The sequence below is a fragment of the Triticum dicoccoides genome, chromosome 7A (assembly GCF_002162155.2).
Source record: "Triticum dicoccoides isolate Atlit2015 ecotype Zavitan chromosome 7A, WEW_v2.0, whole genome shotgun sequence".
Taxonomy (NCBI): Eukaryota; Viridiplantae; Streptophyta; class Magnoliopsida; order Poales; family Poaceae; genus Triticum; species Triticum dicoccoides.
In genome coordinates, this window is record NC_041392.1 from 723,140,955 (window position 1) to 723,155,518 (window position 14,564).

Sequence of the window (14,564 nt, forward strand, 5' to 3'; positions counted from 1 at the left end):
GGAGGCGGGGAGGCGGGCGCGGCCCGGTTGGAGCGGGGAGGGGGCCGGCTTCGGGCCGGCAGGCCTCGGCGGCGGCGCGGGCGAGAGCCTCCACGTGACAGCGCGCTAGTGGGCGCGGGCGGCGGCGGACATTGTCCGGCCCGCTCTGAACACGTCCGGCGGCGGCGGTGGTGGATCTAGGGTTAGGGGGGAGAGTGGAACCGCGAATTTGAAGGAGGGGTCTATTTATAGGCATAGAGGGAGCTAGGGGAGTCCAAATGAGGTGCGGTTTTCGGCCACGCGATCGTGATCGAGCGCTCTAGATGATGAAGCAGAGCTAGGTGGGTTTGGGCCAATTTGGAGGGGTGTTGAGTTGCAACACACACGAGGCCTTTTCGGTCCCTCGGTTAACCGTTGGAGTATCAAACGAAGTCCAAATGGTACGAAACTTGACAGGCGGTCTACCGGTAGTAAATCAAGGCCGCTTGACAAGTCTCGGTCCAATCCGGAAATGTTTAATCCACACACACGAAAGAAAGCTAGAAATGACCACCGGAGGAGAACGAAGCGCCGGAATGCAAAACGGACAACGGGGAAAATGCTCGAATGCATGAGACGAAGACGTATGCAAATGCAATGCACATGATGACATGATATGAGATGCATGACAATGACAACAACACATGGAGACAAAAACCCGAACCTGAGAAAAATAAAATAACTTAACGCCGGAAACGGCAAGAGTTGGAGTACAAATAGGGAAAGTTACATCCGGGGTGTTACAACACTCCACCACTACGAAAGGATCTCGTCCCGAGATCTAGGACTGAAAGAACGCCGGGTACTCAGAACGGAGGTGATCCTTGCGTTCCCAGGTAGCTTCACGGTCGGACCACTTGACTTTGAGAAATTTGATTGACTTGTTGCGAGTCTTGCGTTCAGTCTCTTCAAGAATAGCAACTGGGTGCTCACGATAAGAGAGATCTTCTTGTAGCTCAATGTCCTCGAAGTTGACGATGCGGTCAGGAGTCTTGAAGCACTTTCGAAGCTCAGAGACATGAAACACATCATGAACATTTGCAAAGTTTGAAGGAAGCTCGAGTTGATAGGCGAGGTCGCCTCTCTTGCTGACAATCTGCCCAGATTCACAAAGTAACAAAAGTAGAGCTCGATTGACTCAAGCTAGGGTGCTCCATAATTGCAAACAAAGGCATGGTTGGATAGAGCACTATAATATTAACAAAACTCCCTTACTGATCATTCTCAAAAGAGGCACGAATCACTAGGAAACAACATGAACATATGGCATCATGAGATAAACAGGTCCAGGACTTAGTGAAATTACTAAGTCCCTGAAAACAGAATTAGCAAGTGCACCACTTTACAAGCTTGCACAAGTCTCCACACACATCACAAAAATACATGGGTTGCACCTCTAGAGAGATGACAAAACCCTTAACAAAACACATGTAGAACTCACGGGCATATCATGCACACAATAATCATGGCAAAAATGACAAAAGTGCTAAACGGAGTAGCAGATCTGACAATTAACTCAAGTAGCCCTCTTCTAACAGCATTTCGGGCATCAAGATGAGCTCAAATGAAAATGATGCAATGGAATGAAATGATGTACTCTCTGAGATGAACATTTTGATATGCTATATGCATGAATCGAAGCTACGAATGCAAAGTTACGGAGCTACGAACATGTGCATATGGACTGAAAATATCTGGGACTTCGACGAAAATGACCTAGGGTTTTTTGGATCTAGATCTCGCACACGAAAATCGAGGCGGGGCCGGGCCCTGTAGGCCGGCGGAGAAGGAGCTCGCCGGAGCCGACGTTGACGGCGGGAGGCGGCGGGGCGAGGCCGGTGGCCGGGCGAGGCGGCGGTGGCAGCGGAGGCAGCGGCCGGGCGAGGCGGCGGCGGCGGGGGGCGCAGCGCGAGGCGGCGGCGGCGGAGCGCGGCGCGAGGCGGCGGCGCGTGCGAGGAGGCAGGGAGGCGGGCGCGGCCCGGTTGGAGCGGGGAGGGGTCCGGCTTCGGGCCGGCGGGCCTCGGCGGCGGCGCGGGCGAGAGCCGCCGCGTGGCAGCGCGCTAGTGGGCGCGGGCGGCGGCGGACGTTGTCCGGCCCGCTCCGGACACGTCCGGCGGCGACGGCGGTGGATCTAGGGTTAGGGGGGAGAGTGGAACCGCGAATTTGAAGGAGGAGGTGTATATATAGGCATAGAGGGAGCTCGGGGAGTCCAAATGAGGTGCGGTTTTCGGCCACGCGATTATGATCGAACGCTCTAGATGATGGAGCAAAGCTAGATGGTTTTTGGGCCAAATTGGAGGGGTGTTGGGCTGCAACACACACGAGGCCTTTTCGGTCCCTCGGTTAACCGTTGGAGTATCAAACGAAGTCCAAATGGCACGAAACTTGACAGGCGGTCTACCGGTAGTAAATCAAGGCCGCTTGACAAGTCTTGGTCCAATCCGGAAATGTTTAATACCCACACACGAAAGAAAGCTAGAAATGACCACCGGAGGAGAACGAAGCGCCGGAATGCAAAACGGAGAACGGGGAAAATGCTCGAATGCATGAGACGAACACGTATGCAAATGCAATGCACATGATGACATGATATGAGATGCATGACAATGACAACAACACACGGAGACAAAAACCCGAACCCAAGAAAAATAAAATAACTTAACGCCGGAAACGGCAAGAGTTGGAGTACAAATAGGGAAAGTTACATCCGGAGTGTTACAACACTCCACCACTACGAAAGGATCTCGTCTCGAGATCTAGGACTGAAAGAACGCCGGGTACTCAGAACGGAGGTGATCCTCGCGTTCCTAGGTAGCTTCACGGTCGGAATGGTGTGACCACTTGACTTTGAGAAATTTGATTGACTTGTTGCGAGTCTTGCATTCAGTCTCTTCAAGAATAGCAACTGGGTGCTCACGATAAGAGAGATCTTCTTGGAGCTCAATGTCCTCGAAGTTGACGGTGCGGTCAGGAGTCTTGAAGCACTTTCGAAGCTGAGAGACATGAAACACATCATGAACATTTGCAAAGTTTGAAGGAAACTCGAGTTGATAGGCGAGGTCGCCTCTCTTGCTGACAATCTTGAAAGGTCCCACGTATCTGGGGGCAAGCTTCCCTTTGATACCGAAGCGACGAGTACCTTTCATAGGAGAGACACGGAGGTAAACATGATCTCCGATCTCGAAAGCCAAATCACGGTGCTTACTATCATAGTAGCTCTTCTGGCGGGATTGGGCTGATTTGAGATTATCTAGAATGACTTTGCACATTTTTTCTGCCTCTGTGATTAAGTCATTACCCAAAAGCTGACGTTCACCGGTTTCAGACTAGTTGAGAGGGGTACGGCACTTCCTGCCATACAGAATTTCAAATGGGGCCTTGCCCGAACTTGCTTGAAAACTGTTATTGTAGGAGAATTCAGTATAAGGAAGACAATCCTCCCACTTCATGCCGAAGGAGATCACACAAGCCCTGAGCATATATTCAAGAATCTGGTTGACACGCTCGACTTGACCGCTAGTTTGAGGATGGAAAGTTGTGCTGAAACAGATATTGGTGCCCATGGCCTTCTGAAAAGAATCCCAAAACTTCGAGGTAAAGATGCTGCCACGGTCTGAAGAGATCACTTGTGAAATACCATGCAGAGAGACAATACAAGAGGTATAGAGTTCCGCCAATTGAGCTGCAGTGATCGACTCTTTGATAGGCATAAAATGAGCCACTTTGGTGAGTTTGTCGATGACAACGAATATAGCATCATTGCCACGCTTGAACTTTGGAAAGCCAGTCACGAAGTCCATTTCAATGTGGCCACGCTTGGACTCCTCAAGAACTTTGTTTGCCAGGTGTGGATGCTTCTGTTTTGGTCAAAAATTTCCGTGCGTTTTCGACACATTTCGATCGAATTTCATCAACCTGGATTCGAGTGAAGGAGGTTAATTAATTTTCGCGGGTGAAAAAACACCGGAGCAAAGAACACGGTCGATGTCAAGGGAAGAGTAGTTATGGAGTTTATATCAGAATGATGATGATTGATAGGCGGCGGACCAACACTTTTTCTGTTTGACAACAGCAAGCCAAGATAGTAAGCCGGGAATGGATATGGATGGGGATCACATCAGCGGCCAGATTAATTCATGGAAGCAGAGCACCTAGTAATTGGGGCCCCAACTGGACTGTCATAAACAGCAGAGAATACCTTATTCTGAAGATCCAGACTATTACCGATCCATATACGCCCTTTGTAGGAGTATATATATAATTAAACCTTGGACGAGCTAATAGTTAGGCTTAGCAGATGGACTGACAGACATTTGTCGCAGTAGCTCCAGGGGCGGAGCCAGGGGGAACGAGTAGGGGCCTGCCCCCCCCCCCCCAAATGATCGACAATTTTAGTAGCAGTGATGAGTAATTACCAATGAGATTAGATCAATATATGTACTCGGTCCCCCTATACTCGAATCCTGGCTCGGCCACTGAGTAGCTCAGTTGACTTATCATCTTGAGAGTAACTAGCTACAATCTCTTCCATCCACATAGGTTGTGCTCTAGACATATGGAAGACATGTATTAGCTAGCCTTGTAGATAATGCATCAATAGCAAAATTGTCAGTGCCCTTGTTGTAAACAATTTGATAATTCAGTCCCATATGTTTTGTAAGAGCTTTTTGTTGCTAGATATTTTGCTGCTGATAATTCTAGACAATTGGAATAGTACGGAGTTCCTGATTCTCCAAGCACACTATTTTTTTTTTGATCGTTCTGATAGTGAATTGTTGGATAGGTAGATAAGATATCCACTGTTCCGTTGCTAACAATATTGATATATACTCCTCATACACTGGAAGGTAGATAAGATATCCTGCATTAATGCAACACCAATACCAGCATCACATGCATCTATCTCTTACTGAAGTGGTGTAGCGCTGGTTACCACCACTAGTGAACTCCATGAAGATAAATGTAGATGGTGCGGTGGCGAGACAGGATCAAGGCCTCCTTTGTAGGATTTTTTAAGGAATTTTATAGGATAGGATTTGCAAAGGAAAAATTTCTTTGAAGCCCTTTGGTTTGTAGGAATAGATTCCTATTTCTATGTAGGATAGGAATCAATCCTTCACGTTTTGGAAGAAAAAAAACATTAGCCTAGACTTAATGAAAAAATATCCTATCCTATGCACCAAATGACATGTCTTTCTCTATAAGAATTGACATGCATGTCATCTCACTTCCTATGATTTTCCTATTCCTATAAAATTCCTATCATATGAACCAAAGATGGCCCAAATAGGTGTGGCAGCAGGAATTTGCTGTGATCATAACGGTGCATACTTGGGATCCTTGGCGGTCGTGTTGCATGGTACAACCGACCCAACGGTCCTAGAAACGTATGCTTGCCAGGAATCTTTGGCACTTGCTGGGGATGTGGGCATGCAAAAATCTACTCCCTCCGTCTTATAATAAAAAGGCGTTTTTTTTGCGAGAACACTTGTATTACTCAAATATCAATGTCTTTACAATCATCAAGGGATATACCCAAGACCTCATCTGGCCTAGATCCCAGCCAGGTCATAGTTCGCTCCTCAATTCTAGCAAACCTAGCCAAACTATCACTCGCTTTATTCCGGACTCTCATAATACGAGTAATATAAGTTTGTCTAAGACGCATCAGCAGTCTTATTTCAACGCTACATAAAAACACTCTTATATTATGGAACGTGGGAGTATATTGCATTGGATTACGGAAGTGTTATGAAAGACATCAAGCAAGGTACTGGAGGCCCTCATGGAGCAATCGTAAAGGAGATAGTAGAGAGTATGAAGAGTTTTAATTTTGGCAATTTCATTCACAAACATAAACGTAAAAACTTTAATTTTGAAGTTCATAACCTCCCCAAGATGCATGGCTTGACCCAAACCTTGTACCTATCAACATTACTTTTTATTAGGACCACCTATCAACATTATTTTGGATGAATAAAGTTGGCGAGATTTCTCAAAAAAAAAAAAAGTAATGCTGCTGTTGTCGAAAACACTTGCATCAGATACAAGTAAACTTGTTCTTGGGCTTCAGGGTTGGTGACCTGTTGGTCGCTGACGGAGACACTCCTCCGGCCGTACGTACGCCGGCTGGGCTTGTTTTCTTCTCTCCATCTAGTAGCGTGAGATTGAAGTAAAATTACGTGCGTGCTGTGGTCAACAGGTCATGGGTTCTTGCCGCGTTAACCTCAAGTCCTTAACTAGTTTCTCTTTCAGTGTGGAAGCACCGATCTCTACGCCAAACTTGCATCTCTTTTTCCCCTGAAAAAAACCTACTGTACTACGTATCTCTCTGCCTCGTTCTTACGTTCATAGAAATGTCTCTCGGAGCATCTCCGGCCATTGGCCCCCAGGGGGCCTCGAAAAACCGCTGCCTGGGGGCGTCCCGACGCTAAAATCGACTTAGGGCCAATCGAGTTCTCAGCGGCCGGCCCCAGGGTCGCCCCCAGAAGGCGTTTTCAAATTATTTTTTTTAAAAAAGATTCGGCTATAATTCGGCAAATGGGTATAAACTTTGGCGACTTAAATAGTTTTTTACATAGCGAATTAAAAATTACTTTAAAAAACAACCACCGCGACTATAGGAAGAACTCGCTGAACTGGGCGAAGTCGCCACCATCGCCGCCGCCGTCGTCCTTCTCCTCTTTCACGCGGCCGCTCCTGCTGGACCCCTGCCTAGAGTCGCCCTGGCGGACCGGTGGCGGAATAACATACCGAGGGCCTCTCGTCGGTATCTCTATTGATGGTTATGGTTTTCTGACCATCGACATTGGATGTCATTGATAACGGGATCACATCATTAGGAGAATAATGTGATGGACAAGACCCAATCCTAAGCATAGCACAAGATCGTGTAGTTCCTTTGCTAGGGCTTTTCTAATGTTAAGTATCATTTTCTTAGACCATGAAATTGTGCAACTTCCGAATACCGTAGGATTGCTTTGGGTGTATCAAACATCACAACGTAACCGGGTAGCTATAAAGGTGCACTACAGGTATCTCCGAAAGTGTCTGTTGGGTTGGCACGAATCGAGACTGGGATTTGTCACTCCATATGACGGAGAGGTATCTCTGGGCCCACTCGATAATGCATCATCATAATGAGCTCAATGTGACTAAGGAGTTAGCCACGGGATCATGCGTTACGGAACGAGTAAAGAGACTTGCCGGTAACGAGATTGAACGAGGTATGGGGATACCGACGATCGAATCTCGGGCAAATAACATACAGATGGACAAAGGGAATTGTATACGGGATTGATTGAATCCTCGACATCGTGGTTCATCCGATGAGATCATCGTGGAACATGTGGGGGCCAACATGGGTATCCAGATCCCGTTATTCACTATTGGCCGGAGAGATGTCTCGGTCATGTCTGCATGGTTCCCGAACCCGTAGGGTCTACACACTTAAGGTTCGGTGACGCTAGAGTTGTAATGGGAATAGTATGTGGTTACCGAAGGTTGTTCTGAGTCCCGGATGAGATCCCGAACGTGACGAGGAACTCTGAAATGGTCTGAAGGTGAAGATTGATATATTGGACGAAGGGTATTGGAATCCGAAATTGTTCTAGGAGTACCGAGTGACGACCAGCATGACAGAAAGGAGTTTCGGAGGACCCGACAAGCATTGGGGGGCCTTATGGGCCAAGGAAAGGGGGCACACCAGCCCACTAAGGGGCAGTGTGCCCCTCACACCCCATCTCATGTAACCTGGAGAGGTCGGGGTGCCTCCCCTAGGGCAGCCGCTGTTGGGGAACGTAGTAATTTCAAAAAATTTCCTACGCACACGCAAGATATGATGATGCATAGCAACGAGAGGGGAGAGTGTTGTCTACGTACCCTCGTAGACCGACAGCGGAAGCGTTATGACAACGCGGTTGATGTAGTCGTACGTCTTCACGGCTCGACTGATCAAGCACCGAAACTACGGCACCTCCGAGTTCTAGCACACGTTCAGCTCGATGACGATCCCCGGACTCCGATCCAGCAAAGTGTCGGGGAAGAGTTCTGTCAGCACGACGGTGTGGTGACTATCTTGATGTTCTACCGTCGCAGGGCTTCGCCTAAGCACCGCTACAATATTATCGAGGATTATGATGGAGGGGGGCACTGCACACGGCTAAGAGAACAATCACGAAGATCAACTTGTGTGTCTAGAGGTGCCCCCCTGCCCCCGTATATAAAGGAGCAAGGGGGAGGCCGGCCGGCCCTTGGGTGCGCCAAGGAGGAGTCCTCCTCCTAGTAGGAGTAGGACTCCCCTCTTTCCTACTCCTACTAGGAGGGGGAAAGGAAGGGGGAGAGGGAGAAGGAAAGGGGGGCACCGCCCCCCCCCCCCCTCTCCTAGTCCAATTCGGACCAGAGGGGGAGGGGGCGCGCAGCCCACCCTGGCCGCCCCTCTCTCTCTCCACTAGGGCCCATAAAGCCCATTACTTCTCCCGGGGGGGGTTCCGGTAACCCTCCGGCACTCCGGTTTTCTCCGAAATCACCCGGAACACCTCCGGTGTCCGAATATAGCCGTCCAATATATCAATCTTTATGTCTCGACCATTTAGAGATTCCTCGTCATGTCCGTGATCACATCCGGGACTCCGAACAAACTTCGGTACATCAAAATATATAAACTCATAATGAAACTGTCATCGTAACGTTAAGCGTGCGGACCCTACGGGTTCGAGAACAATGTAGACATGACCCAGACATGTCTCCGGTCAATAACCAATAGCGGAACCTGGATGCTCATATTGGCTCCCACATATTCTACGAAGATCTTTTATCGGTCAGACCGCATAACAACATACTTTGTTCCCTTTGTCATCGGTATGTTACTTGCCCGAGATTCGATCGTCGGTATCTCAATACCTAGTTCAATCTCGTTACCGGCAAGTCTCTTTACTCGTTTCGTAATACATCATCTCGCAACTAACTCATTAGTTGCAATGCTTGCAAGGCTTATGTGATGTGCATTACCGAGAGGGCCCAGAGATACCTCTTCGACAATCGAAGTGACAAATCCTAATCTCGAAATACGCCAACCCAACATGTACCTTTGGAGACACCTGTAGAGCTCCTTTATAATCACCCAGTTACGTTGTGATGTTTGGTAGCACACAAAGTGTTCCTCCGGCAAACGGGAGTTGCATAATCTCATAGTCATAGGAACATGTATAAGTCATGAAGAAAGCAATAGCAACATACTAAATGATCGGGTGCTAAGCTAATGGAATGGGTCATGTCAATCACATCATTCTCCTAATGATGTGATCCCGTTAATCAAATGACAACTCATGTCTATGGCTAGGAAACATAACCATCTTTGATTAACAAGCTAGTCAAGTAGAGGCATACTAGTGACACTCTGTTTGTCTATGTATTCACACATGTATTATGTTTCCGGTTAATACAATTCTAGCATGAATAATAAACATTTATCATGATATAAGGAAATAAATAATAACTTTATTATTTCCTCTAGGGCATATTTCCTTCTGTCTCCCACTTGCACTAGAGTCAATAATCTAGTTCACATCGCCATGTGATTTAACATCAATAGTTCACATCTTTATGTGGTTAACAACCATAGTTCACATCGACATGTGACCAACACCCAAAGGGTTTACTAGAGTCTGTAATCTAGTTCACATCGCTATGTGATTAACACCCAAAGAGTACTAAGGTGTGATCATGTTTTGTTTGTGAGATAATTTTAGTCAACGGGTCTGTCATATTCAGATCCGTAAGTATTTTGCAAATTTCTATGTCTACAATGCTCTGCACGGAACTACTTTAGCTAATTGCTCCCACTTTCAATATGTATCCAGATGAAGACTTAGAGTCATTTGGATCAATGCCAAAACTTGTATCGACGTAACCCTTTTACGACGAACCTTTTGTCACCTCCATATTCGAGAAACATATCCTTATTCCACTAAGGATAATTTTGACCGCTGTCCAGTGATCTACTCCTAGATCACTATTGTACTCCCTTGCCAAAAACAGTGTAGAGTATACAATAGGTCTGGTACACAGCATGGCATACTTTATAGAACCTATGGCCAAGGCATAGGGAATGACTTTCATTCTCTTTCTATCTTCTGCCGTGGTCGGGCTTTGAGTCTTACTCAATTTCACACCTTGTAACACAGGCAAGAACTCTTTCTTTGACTGTTCCATTTTGAACTACTTCAAAATCTTGTCAAGGTATGTACTCATTGAAAAAACTTATCAAGCATCTTGATCTATCTCTATAGATCTTGATGTTCAATATGTAAGCAGCTTCACCGAGGTCTTTCTTTGAAAAAACTCCTTTCAAACACTCCTTTATGCTTTGCAGAATAATTCTACATTATTTCCGATTAACAATATGTCATTCATATATACTTATCAGAAATGTTGTAGTGCTCCCACTCACTTTCTTATAAATACAGGTGAGGGAGTCCTGGATTAGGGGGTATCCGGATGGCCGGACTATACCTTCGGTCGGACTCCTGGACTATGAAGATACAATATTGAAGGCTTCGTCCCGTGTCCGGAAGGGACTTTCCTTGGCGTGGAAGGCAAGCTTGGCGATACGGATATGTAGATCTCCTACCATTGTAATCTACTCTATGTAACCCTAACCCTATCCGGTGTCTATATAAACCGGAGGGTTTTAGTCCGTAGGACAACACATTCATACACAACAATCATACCATAGGCTAGCTTCTAGGGTTTAGCCTCTCTGATCTCTTGGTAGATCTACTCTTGTACTACCCATATCATCAATATTAATCAAGCAGGACGTAGGGTTTTACCTCCATCGAGAGGGCCCGAACCTGGGTAAAACTTCGTGTCCCTTGCCTCCTGTTACCATCCGGCCTAGACGCACAGTTCGGGACCCCCTACCCGAGATCCGCCAGTTTTGACACCGACATTGGTGCTTTCATTGAAAGTTCCTCTGTGTCGTCGCCGTCAGGCTCGATGGCTCCTACGATCATCAATAGCGATGCTGTCCAGGGTGAGACCTTCCTCCCGGACAGATCTTCGTCTTCGGTGGCTTCGCACTGCGGGCCAATTCACTTGGCCATCTAGAGCAGATCGAAAGCTACGCCCCTGGCCGCCAGGTCAGATTTGGAAGTTTAAACTACACGGCTGACATCCGCAGGGACTTGATCTTCGACGGATTCGAGCCACTGCCGAGCGCGCCGCACTGTCACGACAAGCATGATCTAGCTCTGCCACCGAACAGTGCCCTGGAGGCCGCACCCGCATCGGCTTTGACCCTTAATTCGGAGCCTACTACGCCGATCGAGGATGGGTGGTTGGACGCCGCCTCGGGGGCTGCGATCCCAACGGCGATCGATCCGAACACCAGCCCCGCACTCCGTGAGACTTGTGACTCTAGGGAGCTGGACTCCTCTCCGGACTCCGAACCCTCCGCGCCCCTGCCGATCGAATCCGATTGGGCGCCGATCATGGAGTTTACTGCCGCGGATATCTTTCAGCACTCGCCTTTCGGCGATATTCTGAAGACACTAAAGTCTCTCTCTCTATCAGGACAGCCCTGGCTGAGCTACGGTTAGCAAGGTTGGGATACGAACGATGAAGAAATTTAAAGCCCACCCACCACCCACCTTATAGCCACTGTCGACGATTTAACCGATATGCTCGACTTTGACTCCGAAGTTATCGACGGTATGGACGCCGACGCAGGAGACGATGAAGAACCAGCACCTATTGAGCCCTGGAAAGCCACCTCGTCATATGACGTATACATGGTGGACGCACCAAAAGATGATGACGAGGAGCGAAAGGACGCAACGAAGGCTTGTTCCCTCGAGAAGCAGTCAAAGCGGCGACGCAAGCGCCGCCCCAAATCCCGCCTCGACAGAAATAACGATCACACAGACCCAGCGCTGGAGCATGGCGAACCGCTGCCAGACAACGGCAATCCGGATAATCAAACCGAACAAACAAATTCTATCAAGGATAATAGTCCGGACGATATAACGCCGGACAGGCACCCGGAGCAGTAGAATGCCCGTAAAAGGCTTGTTGCCACCGCGAGGAGTCTCAAAAAGCAAAAGCAAAGGGCTGCACAAGACACACTCCAAATTAGATGGAGTAAAATACTCAACACAGCAGCGAGGTACGGCGACAATCGCCCCTCCAAGAGCTACCCAAAGCGGAAGCTGCTACCCGAATTCGATACTCAGACCCTCCACAACCAAACATCAAAGCAGCCACCTGGCCAGATAGACGACCCCTCTACCAACACAGGGCGGCATACAACGCCACTCACAATACAACACGCGACCCAGGCGAGGGCTCGCACCCAAAGGACGGTACAACAAGATCCATCTATGGACCACGCAAGCGCGCCCCAGCATACAATGCAATACAACAAACATCCGAACAACGCGGCACACCCAGCTACAGGGGTGCCGCACACCCCCTGTGTTTCACCGATGAGGTGCTGGACCATGAATTCCCAGAGGGATTTAAACCCGTAAACATAGAGGTATACGACGGAACAACAGACCCTGGGGTTTGGACTGAGGACTACATCCTCCATATCCATATGGCTCGAGGAGATGATCTCCATGCCATCAAGTACTTACCCCTCAAGCTCAAAGGGCCAGCTCGTCACTGGCTTAAAGGCCTCCCCGAAAGCTCCATTGGAAGTTGGGAACAGCTCAAAGACGCCTTTCGGGCAAATTTTCATGGGACTTATGTCCGGCCTCCGAATGCGGACGATTTGAGTCATATAACTCAACAGCCCGGAGAGTCAGCTCGAAAGCTTTGGAACAGGTTTATTACTAAAAAGAACCAGGTTGTCGACTGTCCGGACGCCGAAGCCTTGGCAGCTTTTAAGCATAGCGATTACTCAGCAAGTATCCGGCGTGCAGGATGGGCTCCCCTGGTATTAGACCCAGTAATTGGTGGATATCACTTCACACGAGTATTGATGGACGGTGGCAGCAATCTAAACCTAATATATCAGGATATAATCCGCGGGATCGGGTTAGACCCAACAAAAATTCGCCATAGCAATACTACCTTTAAAGGAGTAACGTCAGGCCCAGGGGCTCGCTGTACGGGCTCCCTACTACTACAAGTTATATTCGGCTCCCCCGATAACTTCCGTCGCGAGTATTTAACCTTCCACATCGCTCCGTTCCGAAGTGGCTATCAAGCACTTCTCGAACGCGAAGCTTTCTCTCGCTTTAATGCAATACCACACTACGCCTCCCTCACACCCAAGATGCCCGGTCCACGTGGCATCATTTCAGTGAACGGAAATATCAAGCAATCTCTGCGCACCGAAGAGAGTGCGGCTGCCTTGGCAGCCGCACACTAAAGGCGCCCGGACCATCGAAAGCATCCAATAGGTCGTCAAGACCTCAGACACAACTAACCAAGTCCGGCGCCGCTATTTATACCGAATAAACGGTCACGCCCCTATTTGCAAGGGGCTCAACGCGCGCAGACAAGTGGCAATCTTTTCTCATCTTGAATTATACATGGTTTCTTTAAAAACTATCTTTTTGCACGACAACTTTTTCACCTAAATTCCTCTCCTTTACAGACGATCATCGTGCTACACCCGTCCAGGATACGGCACAACGGAGACACAGGCGCAGACATGTAGCAGGGACCCGCTCCAAGGATTCTTTTTAGATTAAGACCCTGCGTAAACCTTTTTTACTGTCTCTTGTTGATACATATCCACCGTTGAGAAGGATGCTGACGTCTTGGCATGTGGCCACGCCAGAACAATGCACGTACCTGGACACAAGGGGCTTCTTACAAAGGCCATTATTCAGGCCCGGTTTATACCACAAAGACCGAATACCTTAGGGAGTGTCCGGCGTCGCGAGTTTGGCCCTATATGCATCAACTCTGAATCATTGTCTTTGGTCAAATGTTGGGTTTGCCCGGCTCTTGTGTTTTGGTGCCTTACGTCACTACTAGGAAAAGGGCTACTAATGGCGCACCAGTTTTGCCTACTAATGGCGCATCACTGGTGCGCCATTAGTATCACGCCACTAGTATTTTTTACTAATGGCGCACCACTGGTGCGCCATTAGTATAGGCCATGGTGCGCCATTAGTATAGGCCACTGGTGCGCCATTAGTATAGGCCACGGTGCGCCATTAGTATTTTTGAATTTTGAAGGCGGGAAAATAGTAGTGGCGCACCGTCTAACCCCCACCGTGCGCCATTGCTATTTTGGAATTTTGAATTTGGATCTGGATCGTGATTTTTTTGCCCATTTTTTGCTCATTTTTTGGCACGATATTATTTCAAATTTTGTTCATGTTTTTGGATCTTGTACATTCTTTTGCCGGAGAGGAGTTCGCTAGAGAGGAGGAGGAGGAGGTCACCGGAGAGGCGATCGCCTACATCACCGGAGAGGAGGAGGAGGTCGCCGGAGAGGAGTTCACCGAAGCATCGGAGAGGAGGAAGGAGAAACCATGAGGGAATGGGAGGAGAGGAGGGAGGAGGAGCTCACCGGAGAGGAGGGA